General features: G+C 47.4%; 1 protein-coding gene across 4 annotated transcripts in view; it reads left to right on the top strand.

Moving 5' to 3' along the window:
- Window positions 1–21414, top strand: part of FGF12 (fibroblast growth factor 12) — a 618931-nt gene that overhangs the window by 277251 nt on the left and 320266 nt on the right. The window contains exon 1 of one of the 4 annotated variants that reach the window (XM_088444731.1): window positions 4146–4200. The exons of the other annotated variants lie outside the window; for them this stretch is intronic. The gene's annotated coding sequence lies outside the window, so the exon portion shown is untranslated. Of the gene's footprint in view, window positions 1–4145; window positions 4201–21414 lie in introns of those variants that run through there. 4 annotated transcript variants of the gene reach the window in all.

Raw genomic sequence — 21414 nt, 5'->3', positions numbered from 1 at the left:
ATGTAATGCATTTTTGCCATCTTAAATATCACTTTGTTGTGCCACTAATTGCGGCAAGAAAAGATGATACTTTGGGTCAAAATTATCCCCAGACGGGACAGCACATCTGATAACTACCGGTTGGCTAGGATGGCACTCACCAGGGGCACTAGTTGAGGGTAGGGAGAGCCTCCCAGCTCGGTCATCCACAAATTTTAACCCCTGGATGGCCTGTTTCCGCTGGCTGCCAGGGAATGCTCTCCGCAAATTACCCCAGCCTTGCCTTTTGGTCTGAGGACCTGGCTCTGGGCTGTGTCACCGAGCCTCCATGATGTTGTGGCTCACAAATTTAGCGCACGCGACATCATGAGTAGAAATTTTAGTTACTCATTCCATCACTTTGCCTAGATACAGTAATGGATAATATAATTTCATGTTCCAACAAAATATTGATTTTTTCTTTACTTTTGTTTATTCGAATTTCAGCCAGGGGTGTGGTATGCTCTTTTACATTAACATAAACTGGGACATGCATGACAACTTCCCTTAGATATTGTGCAACCCCATGATATCAAGGACACAACCCCAATCTTATATCCATTATACAATACTCAGGGGTCTATTCATCATCGGAAGCCACATGGCCTTCGATGATGAAGTATTGTACTCGCTGCGAGGGATACTTAAGTATCAACTTGCAGGGGGGGCGACCGTGACACCGGAGCAATTCATCATTGATCTGGTGCGGGGACAGTTGCTCCGAATATCAGTTGTCCCCGCGGTTAGTATCGCAGCTACTTACCTGCTCCCCGTCATCCTGACTACACATGTGTGACCTCGGGTCACGCATGCGCAAAGCCGCTGAGGAGATAGTGAGGAGGTGGTGGAGGGATCCACTCGGATCCCTCTTTGCATCCCCGGAACTTCTAGCCATAGGAAGGAGCAGGGATCCGAGAACAAGCGCCGTTTGAAGATGGTGCTTGTTCTCGGAAGCAAACTTTAAGTTTTCGGAGTTTGCTGAATATCAGGGGTTCCTATCGGACCCCTGATGATGAATAGCCCGGTAACCTAAATACCGCATGGTTCCCGGGCCATTTATCGTATGATGACTAGGCCCCTCATTCCCTTGTGCATAGGCATTTGCAGGGACTTGTTAAAGGGTGTGTACTAATTACCCGGGCCCTGGCTTGTTGGAGGGGCCCAGCTTGAGTCAGCTGCTAATGGGGATTAATCCCCAGGTTTGGCCATGCCCTCCTCCCTAGTACCCAGGCCCATGGCCACTCTCGGCGGCCCTGTGTGCGACCACAAAGTTGTTAATTTTTATTAGCAGTGTCTCCCACACAGTATTAGTATTATATAATGTAATACTACTGTTAGCAGTGCTATTTTTATTAGAATAAAAAAAGTTTAGGAATGACTGTGGTGGTGGTGGGGGCATTGTGTATGGGGGCATCAATGGGCATAGTCCCAGCAAAGCAAGATCAACACTAAATTCACACACACCCAGAAAAGCAGGATACTCACACACACACACACGCACACAACCCGAAAGGTAAGGACAGTGACACATACATAAGATCAGATGTACTAAGCCTTGGAGAGTGATAAAGTACCAACCAATCAGCTCCTAACTGCCGTGTTACAGGCTGTGTTTTATCTGTCTCCACTTTTCCACTCTTCAAGGCTTAGTACATCTCCTTTTAAATATAAAGGAAACCTGTATCCATAAACGCTCTAGCAGCAAATGACAGATCAAATATAATGCAGTTTACACATAAACTAAAGCTGGGTACACACTAATCAACTGTGTACCCAGCGATGCGACTCACGACCCCAACGCAGACGGGCCGACATATTGGGCTGTCCATACACACTGGGCGATCCGGTGGCTGGCCACTTGATATGCCGGCCCCCGCTACATGGGATCGTCAGCCGCATCACCTGATCTTCCTTCATGTACAAAAGATTAGGCGATGTGGCTGATGACCCCATGGGAGCGCGCACTACACAATGTAGTGCATACACACTGTACAATATTGCCGATTTGTCGTTCCAATGCGTTGGAATCAGCCAAATCATTAACAATATTGTGTAGTGTGTATCCAGCTTAACATTTATCTAAAAATAAACACACAGAAAACAGATGTGGTGTTACACAGTTGGTCAGCCTTTTTATTTTAAACTAGCTGGGATACCCGGCGTTGCCCGGGTTGAAGACTGAACTCTGAAGTACACCTGCAGCCTTTATTTGTTAACATTGTCCTCGCCTATTACCCCCATTCCATTCATCCTGAAAAGGACCTGAACAGTGGCATAACTACCGTGGGTGCAAGGGGTGCAGCTGCTATGGTGCCCGAGCTCCCCCTGCACACAGTCATGCACACAAGGTGGGCCATTCCAGTTAGGGCCATCGAGGGGGGCCCGGGTGTTAGCAATGTTGCTTTGGTGCTGGCCCGCCAGCTGTAAACATCACTGGCAGGCAGTCATGAAGAGACAGCGCCGCCAGTCATGAGGCAATCAGAGCTTGCAGACTGGCAACCAATCAGTATGGCGGCTCTTGATTGTCTGCCCATCCGCGAGCTCCGATTGGTTCAAGACTTGCACCAGACTCAAATATCGCTGATGCTGTCTGTCCATACCTGCCACTGCGCCCGCTGTATTTAGATGGCGGCCCAGCCTCAAATCCACACCTGCTGGCTGCTGATGGCACACAGAGGCTGCTGGATGGACATGGGAAGGTGAGTTGCTGGAGGGGGCATAATGTGTAAGAAGCACTACTATTGTGTGGAATAATGTGTTATATGGGGCACTACTACTATGTGGCATAATCTGTGAGGTGTAATGTGTAAGGGGCATTACTACTGTGTGGCATAATGTGTATAAGGGGTACTACTGTGTGGCATAACCTGAATGGGCTCTGTGTGGCATAACCTGAATGGGCTCTGTGTGGCATAATCTGAATGGGCTCTGTGTGGCATTCCCAGGCTTGTTAGAGGGGCCCGGGTTGGACGCCGCCCTCCCCTTCCTCTTATCTGTCAACAGCTCAGCACACGCTGCTATGTGCTGGGCTGCAATGGGAGACTGCTTGCAGCAGCAGTCTCCTCTGCCTGTGGGGAAAAGCAATCACACTGATCACTCTCCCCCTGAATTTGCACCGGGTTGAGGGGCTAACAGCGCCCAAGCGGCGCTGCAAAAACTTTTATTTCTCTAAGGGGGCAAGGCCACACCTTCTGTGATTAGGCCACTCCCCCTTCCCCAGGGCAGATCTTTATACCCCTGGTTATGCCCTTGCATGCAACCACAGAGGCTCTGGATTTAATATGAACCTGCCTGTGTCATCAAGTTTGCTCAGGTTAAAAGGATACTTTTGTAGCAGTCTCACAGGTTTTTTGGCCGAATTCCAATTTCCACTGGAGCCAGCCCTGGAACATGTGTAATTTAAGAGTGTCCCCATTTTTAGGGTTTGTGTGAGCGTGTGTGGCCCTGACAAACTTCAAACCTAGGCAAAAACCTAATCCTGGTCAAAACTACACCACTATGCCAAAGTTGGTGGAGCTAGGTCAAAACTCTGGCCATGCATAAAGGACAAAAAGTCGGACAGACGGACGGACAGACAGATAGACAAGCTTTCTCGTTTATTATATAGATTATCATGAATAAACTACAGTATATATGGTGGCAACAGAAATAAATAGGCAGCCGACCGGGCCAAGGCCTACTATCAGATGACATCAAAATTCTTGCAGGGCCAATTTCCCTTATTCAGTGGCAAATGCATAGGTCTCCAACTCCCCTACCGAATACATTAAAGGCCCAGCTAGAAAACCGTGGCCGCTGACCCCTTTAGATTAATAGTAATACACTAAAAAGGCACATTACATACATGTCGAATTCATAGTACATGCATTGAAAAAAGTCGTATCCACATTAAATAGATTGAGAAAGCTGGATCCCAAAAAAATACATTGGAAAATCTGGATCCATATAAAATACATTGAAAAAGCCAGATCCACAGGAAAAGCACACAGAAAAGCAGGATTCATATTAAATATATAAGAAAATGCAGATCAATCTTGGTGGCTAATCTACTCTTTTTATTGCTGCCTGTGATTAAAAGCATCAATTGAGTAAGGAATTGGTATGTAATTCCACCAGATCTATTCGTGGCGGACCAAATACCGACGCCTGAAGCCCGAACAGTGAAGATCCTGACTAGGGCTGGTAAGTACCCTGACCCTCCCCTCTCCCCCCTAACCCTCCCTTAGTGGTGCCTATTCCTAACCTCCCCTGGGGTTGCCTAACCCTAACCACCCTCTCAGTGGTGCCTAACCCTAATCCCCCCTTACCGAACCCTAAACCTAACCCTAGTGGGGTGGTGCCTAACCCTAACCTCCCCCCAGTGGTGCCTAACCCTAACTATCCCTTCCCCTAGCCTAATCCTCCCCGGGGGTGCCTAACCCTAAATCACCCTGGGGGTGCCTAAACCAAACCCTTCCCACCGTGGCTAACAGCTAGAAAGCCCTGGCTCACCTTAGTTCGGGATGCCGGGCGTCGGACTAAAGATAGGCGTCGGGATTTAGAAGCTTATCTTTAGTGCCTTGACGAGCTTCCAGCGTTTGGATTCCGACGGGCGGCATTCCAGGTGGCGGTATCTTAACCGTATCCCTTGAGTAGGGCTGGCAGAGTGTCCCGGAAAAATTGATACTAAAACAGTCCAGCATAGTGGTTTACCTTTTTGAATGCTGCCTGTTATTAAGTGACAAAGTGGCCCATTTATTAATGACGGTGGAACCAAAAGGAGTGAAGTCCCTGTGTCAGGGATCCTGTACATGCGCAGTTTACAGATTACACATGTATGGCGGACAGTGCAAGATTAAGGTACATATGGGCCTGCAGCTGAAATTTTTGAAGGGCCTATTGTGTTCTCCTGCAGTGGAGTATGGCAAGCGCTGTGGCAGTGTGACCAGTGATGTGGGGCATGCCTACTGTGTGGATGTGAGCTACACAGAGTGTGTGGCTATCTCCATGGAGGACATAGGTAACAAAATCCACAACATACTGTATCTATATAAAGTATTTAAAAAATTCCCTGGTAGGCATCTGTCTGTGTGTTCGGGATAATCTTGCTAAACCACTGTACGGATTATGATGCAGTTGTCACTATTCTATAAAGCATTTGTGGAGGAAGGTTTAGGTGTATGACACACTAATGTATGATATCAAGCTGCTGGAAGATCTCTATCTATAGTACAACACAGACCCTCACCTGTTTAAAGCTGGGTACACATTGATAGATATAACGCCTGTTATATCTATAGTGCATCGCTGGGTGTGTACAGTGGATATGTCTGTGAACAACATCCTTTACAGACATATCCGATCTGCTGTGCAGCACATAGAAAAATGTCAACCATCTACTGGTGTGTACAGGCGACCCGCTGATTGCCCGTACACATGCTGTGGCACCCGGAGGTGTTTGACTACCAAGTTGAGCTGTCAAGCTGGGCATATTGGACAGATGAATTGGTAAGTGTATATACGCTTACCATTTGTCAGATGGATCGGCGGGTTAACCTAGTGTGTACACAGCTTTACTCCTATCTGTCATGTCACATGCTGTGTTTCAAAAATGACAGGAACTGGTTGGATGGGACTTTATCTCTGTTCACTTTATCTCCAACCAAGGCTTAGTAAATAGGCCCGAGCCTGTAGCTGTTCTTTAGTGAAGCAGAGCCGGAGCAGGAGGCCGACACAGCTGCAGTCCGCAGCATATACACACACACACTATATATATATATAATCCAATATGTAAAACATAGGAGGGCACTCACTAGGGCTTTTTAAGAAGGAAGTTTTATTCCATTATCAGTCGAAGTTTCGGTCTCCTTGGAGACTTTTCTCGAGACGAAACATCAGATAAAGGAACTGTATGTATCACCATAGTGATTGAAACCTCTTACCTGTGCTCACTCCTTCATGTCAAAGCACCAGAAATAACATCAAAGTCCTGCCTACCCATCTATGTATTAAATCTAACAAAATAAAAACTCAGTAGATTATAATGGGCTAGCTAACATGCATAATCAGCCCCATGTAGTAGAGATAATGTGGGTAAATCACGGCCACTAACATAATAGCGCCAATCTGTGACCGGAAGTGCTCTGTACCACGCTTCCTATGTGCACTCCTCTGGGTTATACTATCACAGGAAGTATCAGAACAGGTTATGTGAGTACTGTGTACCTGCTTCTAACATCCACAATGCCCCGTGTCACAAGCCGTGACAGCGGCTTGTTTCCCACCGGCTCGGCACCTACACTGACTCCGCTGATTACCAAGCACCGGGGATGCTGCAGAGAGTGACTCATACTCCATATGCTGCTGATTGGCTGCTCCTCCTATTTGTAGCTTCCAGATTCATTCCCCCTCGCCGGTTATAGAGTTTCCTCCTACAGCTCGGTCTGGTTGTTCCAGCTATCCTCCGTGATTGTCTACACTTCAGCCGCTGCTTCTATTTACCACTCTCCATCTCCCTCCACGCTGCCTTCCAGGCTTCAGCAGGTAGCTCAATTATTCAAGACTGTTGTTCCACTCTGCTCTGATTGCTGTTAGCTTGCTGTCTATTTTCACCATCCACATGCTGTGCTCAGTGTATGCAGGCCCAAGCCTTTGGGTCCGTGCTTCCTCTGTATAATCAGCAGCTACAGCTTTCTCAGCCCTACTGTGTGTAATCAAACTGTACATTTACACCTGAACTATTCACCATCCACATGCTGTGCTCAGTGTATACAGGCCCAAGCCTTTGGGTCTGTGCTTCCTCTGTATAATCAGCAGCTATTTTTTCAGCCCTACTGTGTGTAATCAAACTGTACATTTACACCTGATCTATTTTCAGCCTGTGTTATCCTGCCCTCCTGGTAGGCAACTAATCTAGCCAAGAAATCCTGCCCTCCTGGCAGGCAACTCATCTAGCCAAGAAACCCTGCCCTCCTGGCAGGCAACTCATCTAGCCAAGAAATCCTGCCCTCCAGGCAGGCAACTCATCTAGCCAAGTAATCCTGCCCTCCCGGCAGGCAACTCATCTAGCCAAGTAATCCTGCCCTCCCGGCAGGCAACTCATCTAGCCAAGAAATCCTGCCCTCCTGGCAGGCAACTCATCTAGCCAAGAAATCCTGCCCTCCTGGCAGGCAACTCATCTAGCCAAGAAATCCTGCCCGCCTGGCAGGCAACTCATCTAGCCAAGAAATCCTGCCCTCCTCACAAGCAACTCATCTAACCAAGTTATCCTGCCCTCCTCACAGGCTACTCTACAAACCAAGTTTTCCTGCCTTATCTGGTGAGACACTTTTCCATGACATTCCGATAGCCACTACTGTCAGTAGGAGACCGCCGCATAGTCACTGGACAATAACCGGAAGTACAGAGTAAGGCACTTCCTGTTTGCACTCCAGCGTTGTGCGCAGACTCAGAAAGTAACCAACCAAAAGGATAAAATTACATATAGAAGCCAGCTAATACTCACTAAAATGGCTGTTATGGATCACTAAATTCTTCAACGGTTGAATAAATGTGCCCTATGCCAATAAATCTGGGGCCATCCAAATACTGTAGATATTATAATGGAGCCATGTTGTGTAATGTGGGCGGGGACCAATGGATAATGTTGACAGAATGAGTATGCAAAAAAGAGTAATGATAAATGCATAAGCCACAGGTTAAATAACCAGTTGGTTAACTAGGTATCAGTATGGGATGTAGTCAAGAGAAGGTCTCTATGCCGATGCTGAAATCACGACAAGGGAGTTAATATAGGTGTTGAAATACCGACGCCTATCTTAATCCCAACACCGGAATCCAGGAGGACGCGTGCCCGAATGAGGTAAGTCCGGGGCGCCCATCCTGTTAGCCGCGGGCGGGGAGGGTTAGGTTTAGGGCAGTTAGTGGGGTAAGGTTTGGGGGGAGGTTAGTGTTAGGCACCCCTAGGGGGGAGGGTTAGGGTTAGGCACCACTGGAAGGGAGTTAGGTTTAGGCACTAAGGGGGGAGGGTTAGGTTTAAGCACTAAGGAGGGGGATTTAGGTCCAGGAACTAATGGGGAGGGTTAGGGTGCGGTGTGGGGAGGCTTAGGGTTAGGCTACAAGAAGGGAGGGTTAGGGGAGGGAGGGATGGTGGGTTAAAATACTTACTGACCCCGTCGGGATTCCAACTATCGGGAATGCCGCTATCGGTATTGTGACAGGAGGCATCCCGACAGCCGGCGTTACTTACCCATTCCAACTGTGTGTGTATGTGTGTGTGTATGTATGTATATATATATATATATATATATATATATACATATGACAATCAAAGGTGGCATTCTAGAGGCTTGCTATATAAAGTGAAAGAACGTCTTTATTTCATCCAAAGTTTTGGGCCTCTGCCCGTCATCAGGGAATATAAGATATTACTTTTATTGGCAAGTAGCATATGTGCTAAAAGAATAAATACTGTACTAAGTTATATAAAAAGTACTGGTACAAGTATTGGTACATTCTGACATTACAATGGAGGTTACAAAGAGAGGGGAGGGAGTGAGGGGTTCAGAGGTGAGCAGGGAAGATGGGACAGTAGTGAGAGGTACAAAAGGTTGAGAAGTGGAAGGAAGGAGTGAAAGGTGCAAGGGGTGAGAGATGGAAGGAGGGAGTGAGAGATGAAAGTAAGAAATAAGATGGAGGCATTACACGCCCCTGTTTTGAGTGGCCACTCCCCTCATTACACTTAGCCAATTACTAGGAAAATGGTGTTGGAGCTGCATGCATGTGCAGCACAGAAATCAATGTGAAAATGGTGCTGGTGCCATTTTCACTGATATTTCCACATGCACAGTAGACTCTGGCATGAACGGTATTCCACCCAAAAAATAACCCTGTCTGTATTATACTCATGCTTACCGACGTGTCACGGCAAAAGGAGGCCCTCTTCACAATGCCCAGATTATTGGTAATGTGAAGAAGGGGGCGGGATCATGATGACTCATGATTCACCAAGAATTACCCTGCTCCTCGCCTTGGTCGTGTCCCTCTGCCTGGGCGTCATCACTGCTGCCTGTACTGCTCAATAAGCCTCTTGAGCAGCAACATCCTCCACCTCACTTGCTCCCTGCCTCTCCTCTGCCCGGGACATATTTCTGTTCCCCTCCATACACAAGCACACACACAACAAATACAAAATAACACAAACTTCCTCTCCTACTACCCCCAGACACACACACACACCACACACACACACATATACAAAAACACTGAAAGGACAAAAGAAAAAACAATCAAGACAGAAAAATTAGACGATAAATAAAAGAAAACAAATAATCACACCAAGCAACAATCGATACCATTGGCCAAAAACTCTATTCCTATACCACTAAACACAGTCCTCACTGCCCCTCTGCAAATTCATACCAACAAAACCCTCAAAGGTCTGGCTGCTTGAGGCGTTTTTAGGTCAGCATAATGTCAACACCACAAAATCAACATCTACGATGTTGACATTGTTTAAAATGTCGACAGGCAATGTGTTGACATTCTCAGTATGTGGACATTAGGGTTAGGCTGTGGGGTGGGTGGCTGTTAGAGTTAGGCACTAGATGAAGGGTTAGGGGTAGGGATAGAGTTGGAGAGCTGGAGGATCACAGGTCTGACCAGGAAGTAACGGTCCCATGAGCGTTGGGACCTAGAAGCCGTGCTGGATCTGCAGGAGCAGTAAGTGACCGATGGACCAGTCTAACATGTTGACATTTCATCAGTGCCTATTTTATCGATTAAGGTATTAATATAAAATCTAGATATTGGAAGTGTTGTGCGGAAAAGACAAGGGGCTCTATTTACTACAATCCGCATATTGAATGCGGATTGTAGTGTGATATTACCGAGTGAATTCGCATTGCGAATTCAGGCAATATCACAGGGATTTACTATAAATCCCTTGCAGCGACAGAGCTTGCGATAAAGCTCTGTCCCTGCGGATCCCATCCGCACTCTAGTCGCGGTAATTTCGGAAAAAATACCGCGACTAAGAGCCCGCGCATGCACCGACCGACCACCGCTACTACCCCCCCACTGACGCTAAGCCCCGCCCCCACGATCGCAGACCCCCGCGACCCCCCCTCCCCCCTGCGACCCCCCCTCCCTTCATTACACTTACCTGCACCTCCTGGCCTCCGGTGACCTTCTCCGGGCTTCCCGATCAGGTGATCTCCCATACTGCACTGGGGCCCGATCACCTGATGACCGGGCCCCAGTGTACTATGGGAGACCAGCTGACCGGAGAGGAGCCATCACCGGAGGCCCGATCACCGGTCCCTGGATTCAGGTAAGTAAAAAAAAAAATGTTTAATTTTTTTAATTTTTTTTTTACAGTAATCAGCTTGCGGTCTGCTTAGACCACATAGCTGATTACTAGTACCGGCTCCCGGCTCTGCTCTCCCCGTTAGAGCAGAGTGGGAGCCCGGTAACCGGGGGAGACCCTGGATAACGCCACCTCCAGGTGGCGTTATTATCACAGGGCTTCCCCTGGTATTTTTTTACAATTTATTTTTTGTAACTATGGTCGGATCACATTTCCCATTACAATTATGGGAAATGCGATCTGCTTTACTAAAAATAAGTGATAATTAGGGGTTGGAGTAGAATTTTACTAATTCTACTCCAATTGCCCTGTAATAACTACAGGTGAAACTAAAATAATGTGAAAGGGGTGTGAAAACACCCTTTTTCACTTTATTTTAGTAAAAATAATGTTAATAAATAGAGCCCAAGGTCATATTGCAGATATACAATGTATTTTCATATATGAAATGTGTGTTATTTATTATTTTATTTATTATTAAAGCAAATATTTATTCCTATTGGTTAAACAGTGCCTTCTCTTCTTTATTGAAGTGTTTTTTGTCTGTACTACGGAAGGGAGCAATACCCTGTAGAAGGCTGCAGTTTTACCAATTATTGTCACCAGAGAGACTAGCTCCCTAATTTTTGTTTTTGTATTCTGCTATATTATGAATGTTGACATATCATACCGCACCCATATCTAAGGGAAGAAGCAGCTGAAGAACTTTAGGAGCTGATTCAGTGGACATGACACTAACATTCTTGTAAACTGAAAATGTCTCTGAATCCTTTTGTTCTTTTCTACTCAAAGAAAGAAAATGTAGATTATAAATTTGACAGACCTGGAAGTTAACCAAGAAATTAACATCAACGGTAAAAGTGGGCCGGAACGGGGAAGAACTAGTTCCGCCTCCGCCACCCACATCCCTGCACAGAAGTCACCATCAGCGCTGCTGTCACTGACTGCAGCTGCCTCCACCTCCTCACATCCCAGCCTCATAATCCTCCTCAGCCCGTGGAATGCCCCTCCTGTCACTCACCTGTGTCTTGGTGGCTCCTTCTGCAGGCGGCACGGCATATGTGACATCATGCCGTCACCACCGCTGCATAATGCATTGCGCGAAGCCGCCAAGAGAAGCAGTGGCCCGGGCTCAGAACTCGGTAGGAGGTGAGCTGCTGCTGCTGCTAGAAGGGGCAGGTGGAATAAGCTGCTGAGGGAATGAGTGGAGACACGGACAGGGAGCTGCTGGTGGGGGATGCACGGAGCTGCTGGTGGGGAATGCAGAGGCAGGGAGCTACTGGTGGGGGGCACAGGGGCAGGGAGCTGCTGGTGGGAGACGCAGGGAAAGAGAGCTGCTGGTGGGTGATGCAGTGGCATGGAGCTGCCGGTGGGGGACACAGAGAGCTGCTGGTGAATGCAGGGACACAAAGTTGTTGGTGGGGGATGTAGGAAGCTGCTGGTGAGGAACGCAGGGGCAGAGAGCTGCTGGTGGAGGACGCAGGGAGCTGCTGGTGGAGGACACGGAGCTGCTGGTGGGGGACACGTGCAGGGAGCTGCTGGTGGGGGACACGGGCGGGAAGCTGCTAGTGGGGGATGCAGGGAACTGCTGAAAGTATACAAGGGGTAATCTGGAGAGACACGGGATGGCGGGGGTGGGGGACGCAGGGAGTTGCTGGTGGGGGACGCAGGGAGCTGCTGAAAGTATACAAGGGGGTAATCTGGAGAGACGGGATGGTGGGGGATGCAGGGAGCTGCTGGTGGGCGCAGAGGCACTGAACTGCTGGTTGGGGATGTAGGAAGCCGCTGGTGGGGGATGCAGGGAGCTGCTGGTGGGGGACGCAGGGGTACAGAGCTGCTGGTAGGTGACGCATGAGGCTGCTGTGAGGGATACAGGGGCAGGGAGCTGCTGGTGGGGGATGCAGGGAGTTGCTGGTGGGGACGCAGGGGCAGGGAGCTCCTGGTAGGGGATGCAGGAAGCTGCTGGTGGGGAAGCAGGGGCATGGAGCTGCTGGTGGATGACGCAGGAAGTTGCTGGTGGGGGATGCAGGGGCAGGGAGCTGCTGGTGGGGGATGCAGGGGCAGGGAGCTGCTGGTGGGGACGCAGGGACAGGGTGCTGCTGGTGGAGGACGCAGAAAGTTTCTGGTGGGGGATGCAGGGGCAGGGAGCTGCTGGTGGGGACGCAGGGGCAGGGTGCTTGATGTGGGGAAAGCAGGAAGCTGCTGGTGGGGACGCAGGGGCATGGAGCTGCTGGTGGAGGACTGCAGAGGCATGGAGCTGCTGGTGGAGGACTGCAGAGGCATGGAGCTGCTGGTGGAGGACGCATGAAGCTGCTGGTGGGGGACACAGGGACAGGGAGCTACTGGTGGATGCAGGGAGCTGCTGGAAGCATACAAGGGGGTAATTTGGAGAGACACAGGTGAATGGTGTTGGAGTGCAGACACAGGAATGGCGTTGGTCAGAAACAGTGGGCGCTGATGCTTGTGAAACACAGCCAGATGTTGCCGAAGAGACAGAGGGGGGATGGCGTTGGTAAGATGGAAGGGGGATGATGAGGTTCAGGAGTCCCTGATTGTTCCTGCTGAGAAATAGCACTGGATATATACACACACACATAAAATAAAACAAGTCACAGGTACTGTATATATGTTAGACAAGGCCATTGAGCCACGGGGCCCCGATACCGAAAGGGGCATGGCGAAATAGGAAGATGCACCCACACTCCCTCCAAAGAAAAAACAACGGATATTAATATGTCCATACATCAGTTGCCATATGGCAGCAGGGGCGTAGTGAGGGTAGAGCGAGTGAAGCGTGAGCTCCAGGCGCCGGTAGGGACAGAGGGTACCGCAAACGATAACTGCATGCAGTGCTCGGCCCCTTCCCTACAGCTCCTGCAGCTGTCACTCAAGTGGCATGGGCGTTTGCTAATGACGTTGCACGCCGCATGCCTTTTACAGACAGCCATGGAGGTGGAGCTGAGATGGGAGGGGGCAGTGATCTGTCACAGTGAGGGGGCGGAGCTGGGACAGAGGGAGCAGCCAGTGAGCCAAGGAGTGACGGAGGAATCAATGCCTGGTGAGCTAAGAAGGCAGAGTTGGGATGGGGGCAGCAGCTGCTCTGGACCATCATTATTAAAACAGTGTGTACCTGCCCACCCATAGGAGTGGACAGTTATTCACAGAGGGGTTACTGCTTGGTGCATATAAGCCCCAAATATAGATATATGCAGGGGCGTCTTTAGAGAGGAGAGGGCACGTGTGCATTTCCCGTCCGGGGCCCCCTCCACTCTTCCCGGCGGCTGGCTGCCAACTGACACGGCTGGCCAGCCACCAGAGCATTAGTAGACTCTGGGCACTAGAGTGTGCCCGGAATCTACTGTGCATGTGCAAAACGCTTTTTGCACAGCGCTGATACTCGGCGCGGGACCTCGGAGAGGTAAGTTTTAAAATAATATGGGTGCAGGGTGTGTGGTGCGGGCAACCCCTGGACCAGGGGGCCCGTGTGCACCGCACACCCTGCACCCTTTATAGATACGCCCCTGGATATATGTGCACTTAATCTGCTTGGAAAGTTTATGGGGGTGGGTGGAAGGGGGGAAATACAGTGCAATACAGAAAAGGTAAGGGGATGCTACATAATACAAAATGGTTGTATACTACATAAAACAAAATGGTGGCAAGTGGAATATGCTATATAATACGAAATGGGGAGGGAGAATACTACAGAATACAAAATTTCCCCCCACAGTTTGAGAGGCCTCCACTCTAGAATCCTTCAAAAATAGACTCAAGACTTACCTCTTCACCCAAGCATTTCACTAATGTCCCTTGTTTAAGCTTATTTTGTATTTTATACTGTAAAGGCAAATGTTAAGGACTTTGAGTCTTTTAGGAGAAAAGCGCTATATAAATAAAATGATTATTATTATTATTATTATTATTATAAAATGGGGGGTAATACTACATAATACAAAATTGTAGGGTGAGACAATACTGCAGAATACAAAAAAATAAATAAAATTGAGGAAACCCCTCCCCACATAATACACCACCCCACATACTGCATAAAACACCACTCAAATAACATTAATAAAACCCCACCCCACATAACACACCACCACCCCACATAATATAATACAACCAACACCACTCAAATAACATTAATATACCAACACCCCACATAATACATCCCCCCACCTCTCAGATCACATTAATATACCAACACACCACTTAATAATACACCCACACTTAAATATCATTAATATACCCTCATCCCATATAACCTTAATAAACAACCATCCCACCCACATATAGCATTATTACACCCTCCCCAGATACTTACTCTCACTGCTGAAGAAGGCTCACTCTGGTCTGGTGACAGCTGGTGATCTCTTCACTGTCACAGTCACACAGCAACTCCAGCCTCCAGTATAGGATAGTCTGGTAGAGACAGGAGGAACAGGGGCAATGTAGGAATGGACATATGAAGCCAGTGGTTAGCAACTATCGATGTTTCCGATTTGATTAAGTACTTTTTCCATTGATACTGAGAAGATGATTGCCAGCCATTGGATGCAACTTTCCAATAGCTGGCTGTGGGGTGGGAGCACACAGGAGTGTGCAGCAGGAGAATAGGAGTGTGCAGCAGGAGAATAGATGCTGGACACATGTGCACGGCATCTATTCTTTGGGTAGGGGGAGCCTCGGTGCAGGGCACGCCTCCACAGTAATTAATTTTGATTTAGTAGAGAAGATAGAAAAGAAAAAATAGTAGATAAGCTAAATCCTTTTGTAATTCTGTGCCTGACCTGTAGAGGGCGAATGCTATGCAAAAATTGTGTTTTTTCATTAATTAAAACATAACAGTAATTAATTTTGAGTTAAAAAATTTTTAGTTGCCTGCGCCGTGTTTTAATACACTCTTATGTAAAATTTCGCGATCGTGTCTTGTAAACTGTGGATTTGTATAGAAAGACAGAAGGACAAATTTTTGCTTTTATATAGTAGATATATATCATGAACTACAGTACTCCATTATAAATACATGACACACACATACATTTTATCTAATGAACTGTGACTGCAGTACATATATATTTACCTCATATATGTACTTATTAATATACTGTAGTATGTTATTTAACCCTTAACCAGGGTTACAATCGCGACGGTTATACTATTTAATGGTTGCGATGCGATGGCCGGGCTTCCTAAGTCCATCCCTAGGGCTATATGACTCAGGAAGGAGACAGAAGGGGCGGAGTCTCAGGAAGGTGAGGGAGTAGGGACTCTTCACAGCAACTCATTGGTGGCTGGTCTTGGGGGAGCAATGAGGGTGGCTCTTTTAAGGCAGGGACGACCGTTGTGTGTCCCTGAAACTGCCAGAGCACAGGGGAGGGATTAGAGCAGCGCATAAAAGTTTTTCTTAATTCTGTTCTGATGCTGCCTGCGATCAGCACCAGTTGCTGGTCCCAGCGGCAGCTGCACAGCGCCCCCTATATGGTGGTGCCCCCGTGTCCCTGCTCGTCTTGAACGGCCCTCGAGCCGGTTCTGTGTATTACACTCAGGGGGGCAAAGTGCTGTGTCTGCAAATCTGAGGCTGCACAATATTATGCTTCTTTTGTAATATGGCCACACTTCCCCCCAGTTGTTGACCACACCTACCAAATGGCTGACTACACCTTTTCAGCAGGCCAGTACCTTTGTATTGCCCTGGTGTGCCCTGCATACCCCAGTCTGACACTAGAGGCAGGTCAGGTACAAGCCAAGGTCTGGTAACAGGTATTCAGTATGATGGCAAAGACAGAGGTAGGTCAGGTACACTCCAATCTCTGGTAACTGGTATATAAGCAAGGCCATTGGAAGGGGTGTGCGAGTGGTATCCTCACCAAGAGCGCAGGGCCCTGGGGACGGCATCATCACTGCCCCATGGCCCCTGAATCTGGCTAGCAGAGTGTCTGGAATGGCAACCTGAGCCCAGTAGCGCTGATTTAGTGCCGCTAAAGACACTTTGGGCATGCACCCTGCAGTGTGTAGTGCCACCCAGAGCATCAGGGCAGTTTAACACAATCTCCTGCTGGTGGCTCCTTCACCACTTTATCCAAGTACTAACGAGAAAAGGCAGAAGCAGGTCCAGTTCAATCAATGGTCTGGAAACAGGTATGAAGTATTAATAGACAAAGGCAGAGAGAGGTCAGGTTCAATCCGAGGTCTGGTAACAGATTACCAAGTATGAGCACTGCTGACAGGAACAGGTGTTAGGAGTCAAAAGTCTGTGAGAAGACTAACTACTACTCAGGGCCAGCTCTAGGGGTGTTTGACCTGAGAGGTCGAACAGGGGTGCCACCTATAGAGGGTCGCACTCTTCCCCAGCATCCCGAAGTGGCCAGTGGTTGGTAAAACTGGGAGGTTGGGGCCCCCCACTGCCGCAGCTGTGTGGCGGTGCCGGGACCCCAGAGTCTGAATTGATGCTGCACGCATGCACGCGGCATCCATTCAGTGCCGTGAGAGGGCTGGGAGAAACCCAGCTAGTGAGGCTCCCCCCAGCCTGACGTTACATGGAGGCGTGCCATGCGGGCACGCCCCTCAGATAATGTCAGGTAAGGAGGCGTGACCTATGTGAATAAGGCTACGAGCCCAATTTTGGTCGCGCACGGCTGAGCCACGCGCAATAAGAAGCGCACAGCTCTCGGCCGGCACAGGGCGTTATTAGCCATTGAGCCGGCCCTGCTATTACTGTTTAGTCAGACGCCCTTAAGTTCCTTCAAACAACCTGCCCATTTGCGATAGTCTGAGCTCACTCCACTACAGGTGCCCAAACATCCAGTATCTGGATTTAAAACGGCAATAATACTGAATGCAAAATACGCCTGGTTTTGTGTGTAATATTATTGCCATTTTACTTGCAGCCAGACCAGCGTTGACTTAGTAAATATACCCCATGTTGTTGCTCATTTATCCTTAGGGTTTTAATTCAGTCTGCTGTTAATGGTGTTCCATGTGCTAAGTGTAATATGCTTGTCATGACAACCACAGTTGCATGTCATACAATGTATTTAGCATAAAACCCCACACTCCCCTCTTTCCTCTCCTGTCATGTAACCATTGAGGACGCTCAGGATGTCAGTGATTCACTGGAGTACACTTTCCTGGTAAGAAGCAGAAAATAATTTGTATGCAGGAGAGATTATCAATTTCTGCATTGGTATAAAAATGTGTCCCAAATATTTGGCTTCATGTCATAGGTATAAAACTTGCTGTTTAAAGAAAAAAGTGTATGTCAGATTGCACTCCCAAATTAGCTGTTTAAGTAAATCACCATTAAGATACCAGTAGTAGGTAATTCTAAGGTGCCTCAATACCTACTGATTAGTAAGAAGTTGTATTGCACTGTTGATAGGTTTCATACCAGTGTAATAGAAAAATATGTTTCTAAATATGATGTCCTATATTATATCTTAATCCCATGACGTGGGTTGCAGACGTCAGTAATCAGTTTGGGTGAGGGGTGATAAAAGGATATGTCTAATTATCAATCTCTTGGGGACTGACACCAGTGCAGGTGCCTAGGGATGATCACGAAAGGAATCCACTGAGAATTAATTGCTGTGGAGCTAAAGAGTTTAAAAAGGTATCCCTGTAATTATAATAATCAGTTGCCAAGGTAAGAAGTACAAGTGAGGCTCCCAAATGTTGTGTCTCCCTGTGCAAGAAAATTGAGGTGCAATCTGGTGAATACAGAATTGTATAGCTCTCAATTATTTCCTCTTGAGAAACATCTGTGCTTTACATACTGTATATATATATAATATATATATATATATATATATATATACTGTATATCTATAGATCTTTCTATCCAGTAAGCGAGAAAGTGTGTGTGTGTCAGGCTTGCCTACCCTCCCGATTTGTCCGGGAGCCTCCGGAAGGAGGGAGCTGAATGTCGGCAGCAAGTATGGTGTGTGTGTGTGTGTGTCTGTGTGTCTGTCTGTCCTTTATGCATGGCCGAAGTTTCATACCTAGCTCCACCAGATTTGGCAGGGTGGTGTAGTCTGACCAGGGTTAGGTTTTTGTCTAGGTTTGAGCTTCATCAGGGCCACACAGTGTCACACAGTCCCATGAAAATGGGACACTCTTAAATTACACAGGTTCTGGGGCTGGCTTCATACACACACTGTCACACTCTCATCTCAGCCTGGCAGGCTCATGATCAGCTCAGCACTCAATTCAGACTGTGGTAGACAGCATAATCAACCCACAATTTTTGATCCTGGCAAAGCTTAGCATACAGAGATTACAAACAGCATGGGAGATTGATCGCAGACACACAGTGTCATGGCATGCGGGCCCCCTTCTGTCCAGGAACGTGACTCCATTTCTGGCAATCCCCCCAGATGGCAGCCCTGCTAGACATGGTCTTCAATGTTGGTCTGCATAATGATTTCAGGGGATTATTCAGCTGCGGATGCAGTGACAGGGATCACACAGATTTCCAATTATCAGGAATCTGCGCATGAGTGTGACCTGTACTGCACATGTGCAGTATGGGTTTGCGATATCATACACAGGCCGCCAGCAGACTGTCATTGATTAAGAGAGAGGAGGGTGGCCTGGACAGAGATTGCACACGGGCCCCCTCCTCTCTTAATATGCCCCTGATACCATGTTATATCATACACCGCTACAATTAGGGAGAGTAATATATAGTTTTTAAATATATTTTTTTAAATGTATAATGCTTACTATATGGTTATCACCATTAATTTAAACCTTTTATGTCAAACAGGTACAGACTGCAAACATTAGATAATTTACAACCATAATGCATAAACTGCTCGGTAATTTGCATGTACGCACATTATATTTGCCGAGTAACCATTATGATTCTAAATGATCTAATTTTGTAACCCTCTGCAGCTTTTGTTGTCATACAAGTTTTAAATGAATGGTGATTAGCATATTGTAAGTATTATAAATGAAAAAAAATCTATATTATAATTCTAATGGGTATGATTTAATGTGGTCATAATCCAATATTGCGTATAATGTTTCATTGGTGCACCCCTGGCCTTTTCTTCTCCCTGCATCAGTAGGTAGAAGGATTTGTGCTGCTCTGCAGTTGCACACAGGGCTCAGGTAGGTGATCAGACACTGGGGCGGGGCTTTGTGGGTGTTTGAGGAAGAGCTATGCTCTGTGTCATGGCACCTTATACATTTTTTTTTAAAAAGCAGTCGATTATGCTGTTCCATCGATGGAGAGAAACCATCTGTTTCTCCCTCATTGATGGTAAAAGCATCCCACATCGGCCTTAAACCATCAATGATTAGAAATCATCGATGGTCAATTTTAGTATCACTTAAATGTATTAAAGAGCTTTTGGAGCAGTTTTCATAAAAATCTACTCCAAGCCCTTAAATTTGCATTATTTTAGTAAGCAAATGGCATTTCTCATACTCAGGGCCGGCTCGAGGAACGTTCAACCAGTGCGGTCGAACAGGGGCGCCACCCCATTGAGGGCGCACCCCTCCCAACCATTCCCGATTTCAGCGGGACAGTCCCATGTTTTGAGCACTGCCCCGCTGTTCCACCCATGGGCCGAAGTGTCCCGCGGGCGGTCGTGAGGTTGGGCACCTACACTGCTGCAGCTGTGCCGACCTGGAGAAGAGGATGGCAGCTTCCATTCAGTGCAGGAAGAGGGTTGGCTCACCCCTAGCATGAAATTAAACGGGAGGTGTGCCATAGGGCACTCCCCTCAATAACGACAATTAGGGGGTGTGGCATATGGTAATTAGACCACCCCACCATTTTTTGTTACACAGGGCGCGGCTCCCCCTGGAGCCGGTCCTGCTCATACTTGTAATGGGAAATGCGATCTGTCTCAGATTTACTAACATAAAATTGTAAAAGAATAACGGGCAAAGTTTTATGATACTAACGCCAACAGGAGATGGCGGGGGGGATGGGTGTTAGAAGGTGGCACATGCACAATCACAAAAACACCCTGAGAAGTGAGGAGAGAGGATTTGCAGGTTCAGAGCATTCTCGCAAGCTTTGTCCCTGCATACAATACATGATAAATCCTTGCAATGAATATAAATATCGCATTGCGATTTTGGGGGCGAATTTATCACATCACATCTGCATCTGAGATGCGGTTTGTAATAAATATGCTCCTATTAACGTTGCAGGGAAAGGAGAATGAAGGAGGAAAAATAGTGATCAGAATCGCTCCGTGGCTGAGTTGCATTACCATACTTTTGTATGATGAGTGTGATGCATAGAAGAACGGAAAGCTCAGCTTTAATTCCGCTGCTGTGTACAGATTCGCCATCTCAGAATAGTGTAATCTGTACTAAAATGCAGAAAGGACAGGGAAGTCGCATACTTCCCTGTCTGTCTGTCATCCTGGTACTTGTTCTAGCCCCCTTTATATCCCAGGAGCCCCTTCAGCCTCTCATAAACTGCGACACTGCCGACTCCACGCTTCGCAGAGGACTGCAACTGAAGACAGGACCGCCGGAGCCCTGGGTACTGGATCATTTTGCCGGAAGGGTATGTATACATGAATTGCAATTTAACAAAGCTATAAATTGCATCAAACTATAGTAAAAAGTAACAATTCAGTAACGCAAAAGTACATGAATAGACCCCTTTGTAACAAAGCAGAAACAGAAGTGAAGCAGAGTGCAGGAGGGAGACTTGGAGGCATATTTACCACAATCTGCATCTCAGATGCAAATTGGCTGTGATAAATTCACCCAATATCGCAATGTAATATTTGAATACATCAAAAGGATGTATCAAAAATCGCATGCAGGGACAGAGCTTGCGATAAAGTTCTATCCCTGCGAATCCACTTCATGTCCACGCATGCGTTGTCGGCTCACCAACAACCTCACCCCCATCCCCGAATTCGCCCCTTGGGAATGAATGTGACAGATATGTAGAGGGGGATGTAGTTGGAGAAGAGAAACAGAGGAATAAGAGTTTTGGTGTCAGTGCTGTTTTTTAGGCTCTTTGCCATAGTACTGTAAGTAATTACTCTCATTGGGATCAGGCTTCACATAGC

Source organism: Taudactylus pleione, unplaced genomic scaffold (genome assembly GCF_031769625.1).
Source record: "Taudactylus pleione unplaced genomic scaffold, aTauple2 ptg000372l, whole genome shotgun sequence".
In the NCBI taxonomy this organism is placed as follows: Eukaryota; Metazoa; Chordata; class Amphibia; order Anura; family Myobatrachidae; genus Taudactylus; species Taudactylus pleione.
The sequence above is the reverse complement of the archived record's forward strand: the minus strand, read 5'-3'. Positions and strand labels throughout refer to the sequence as shown.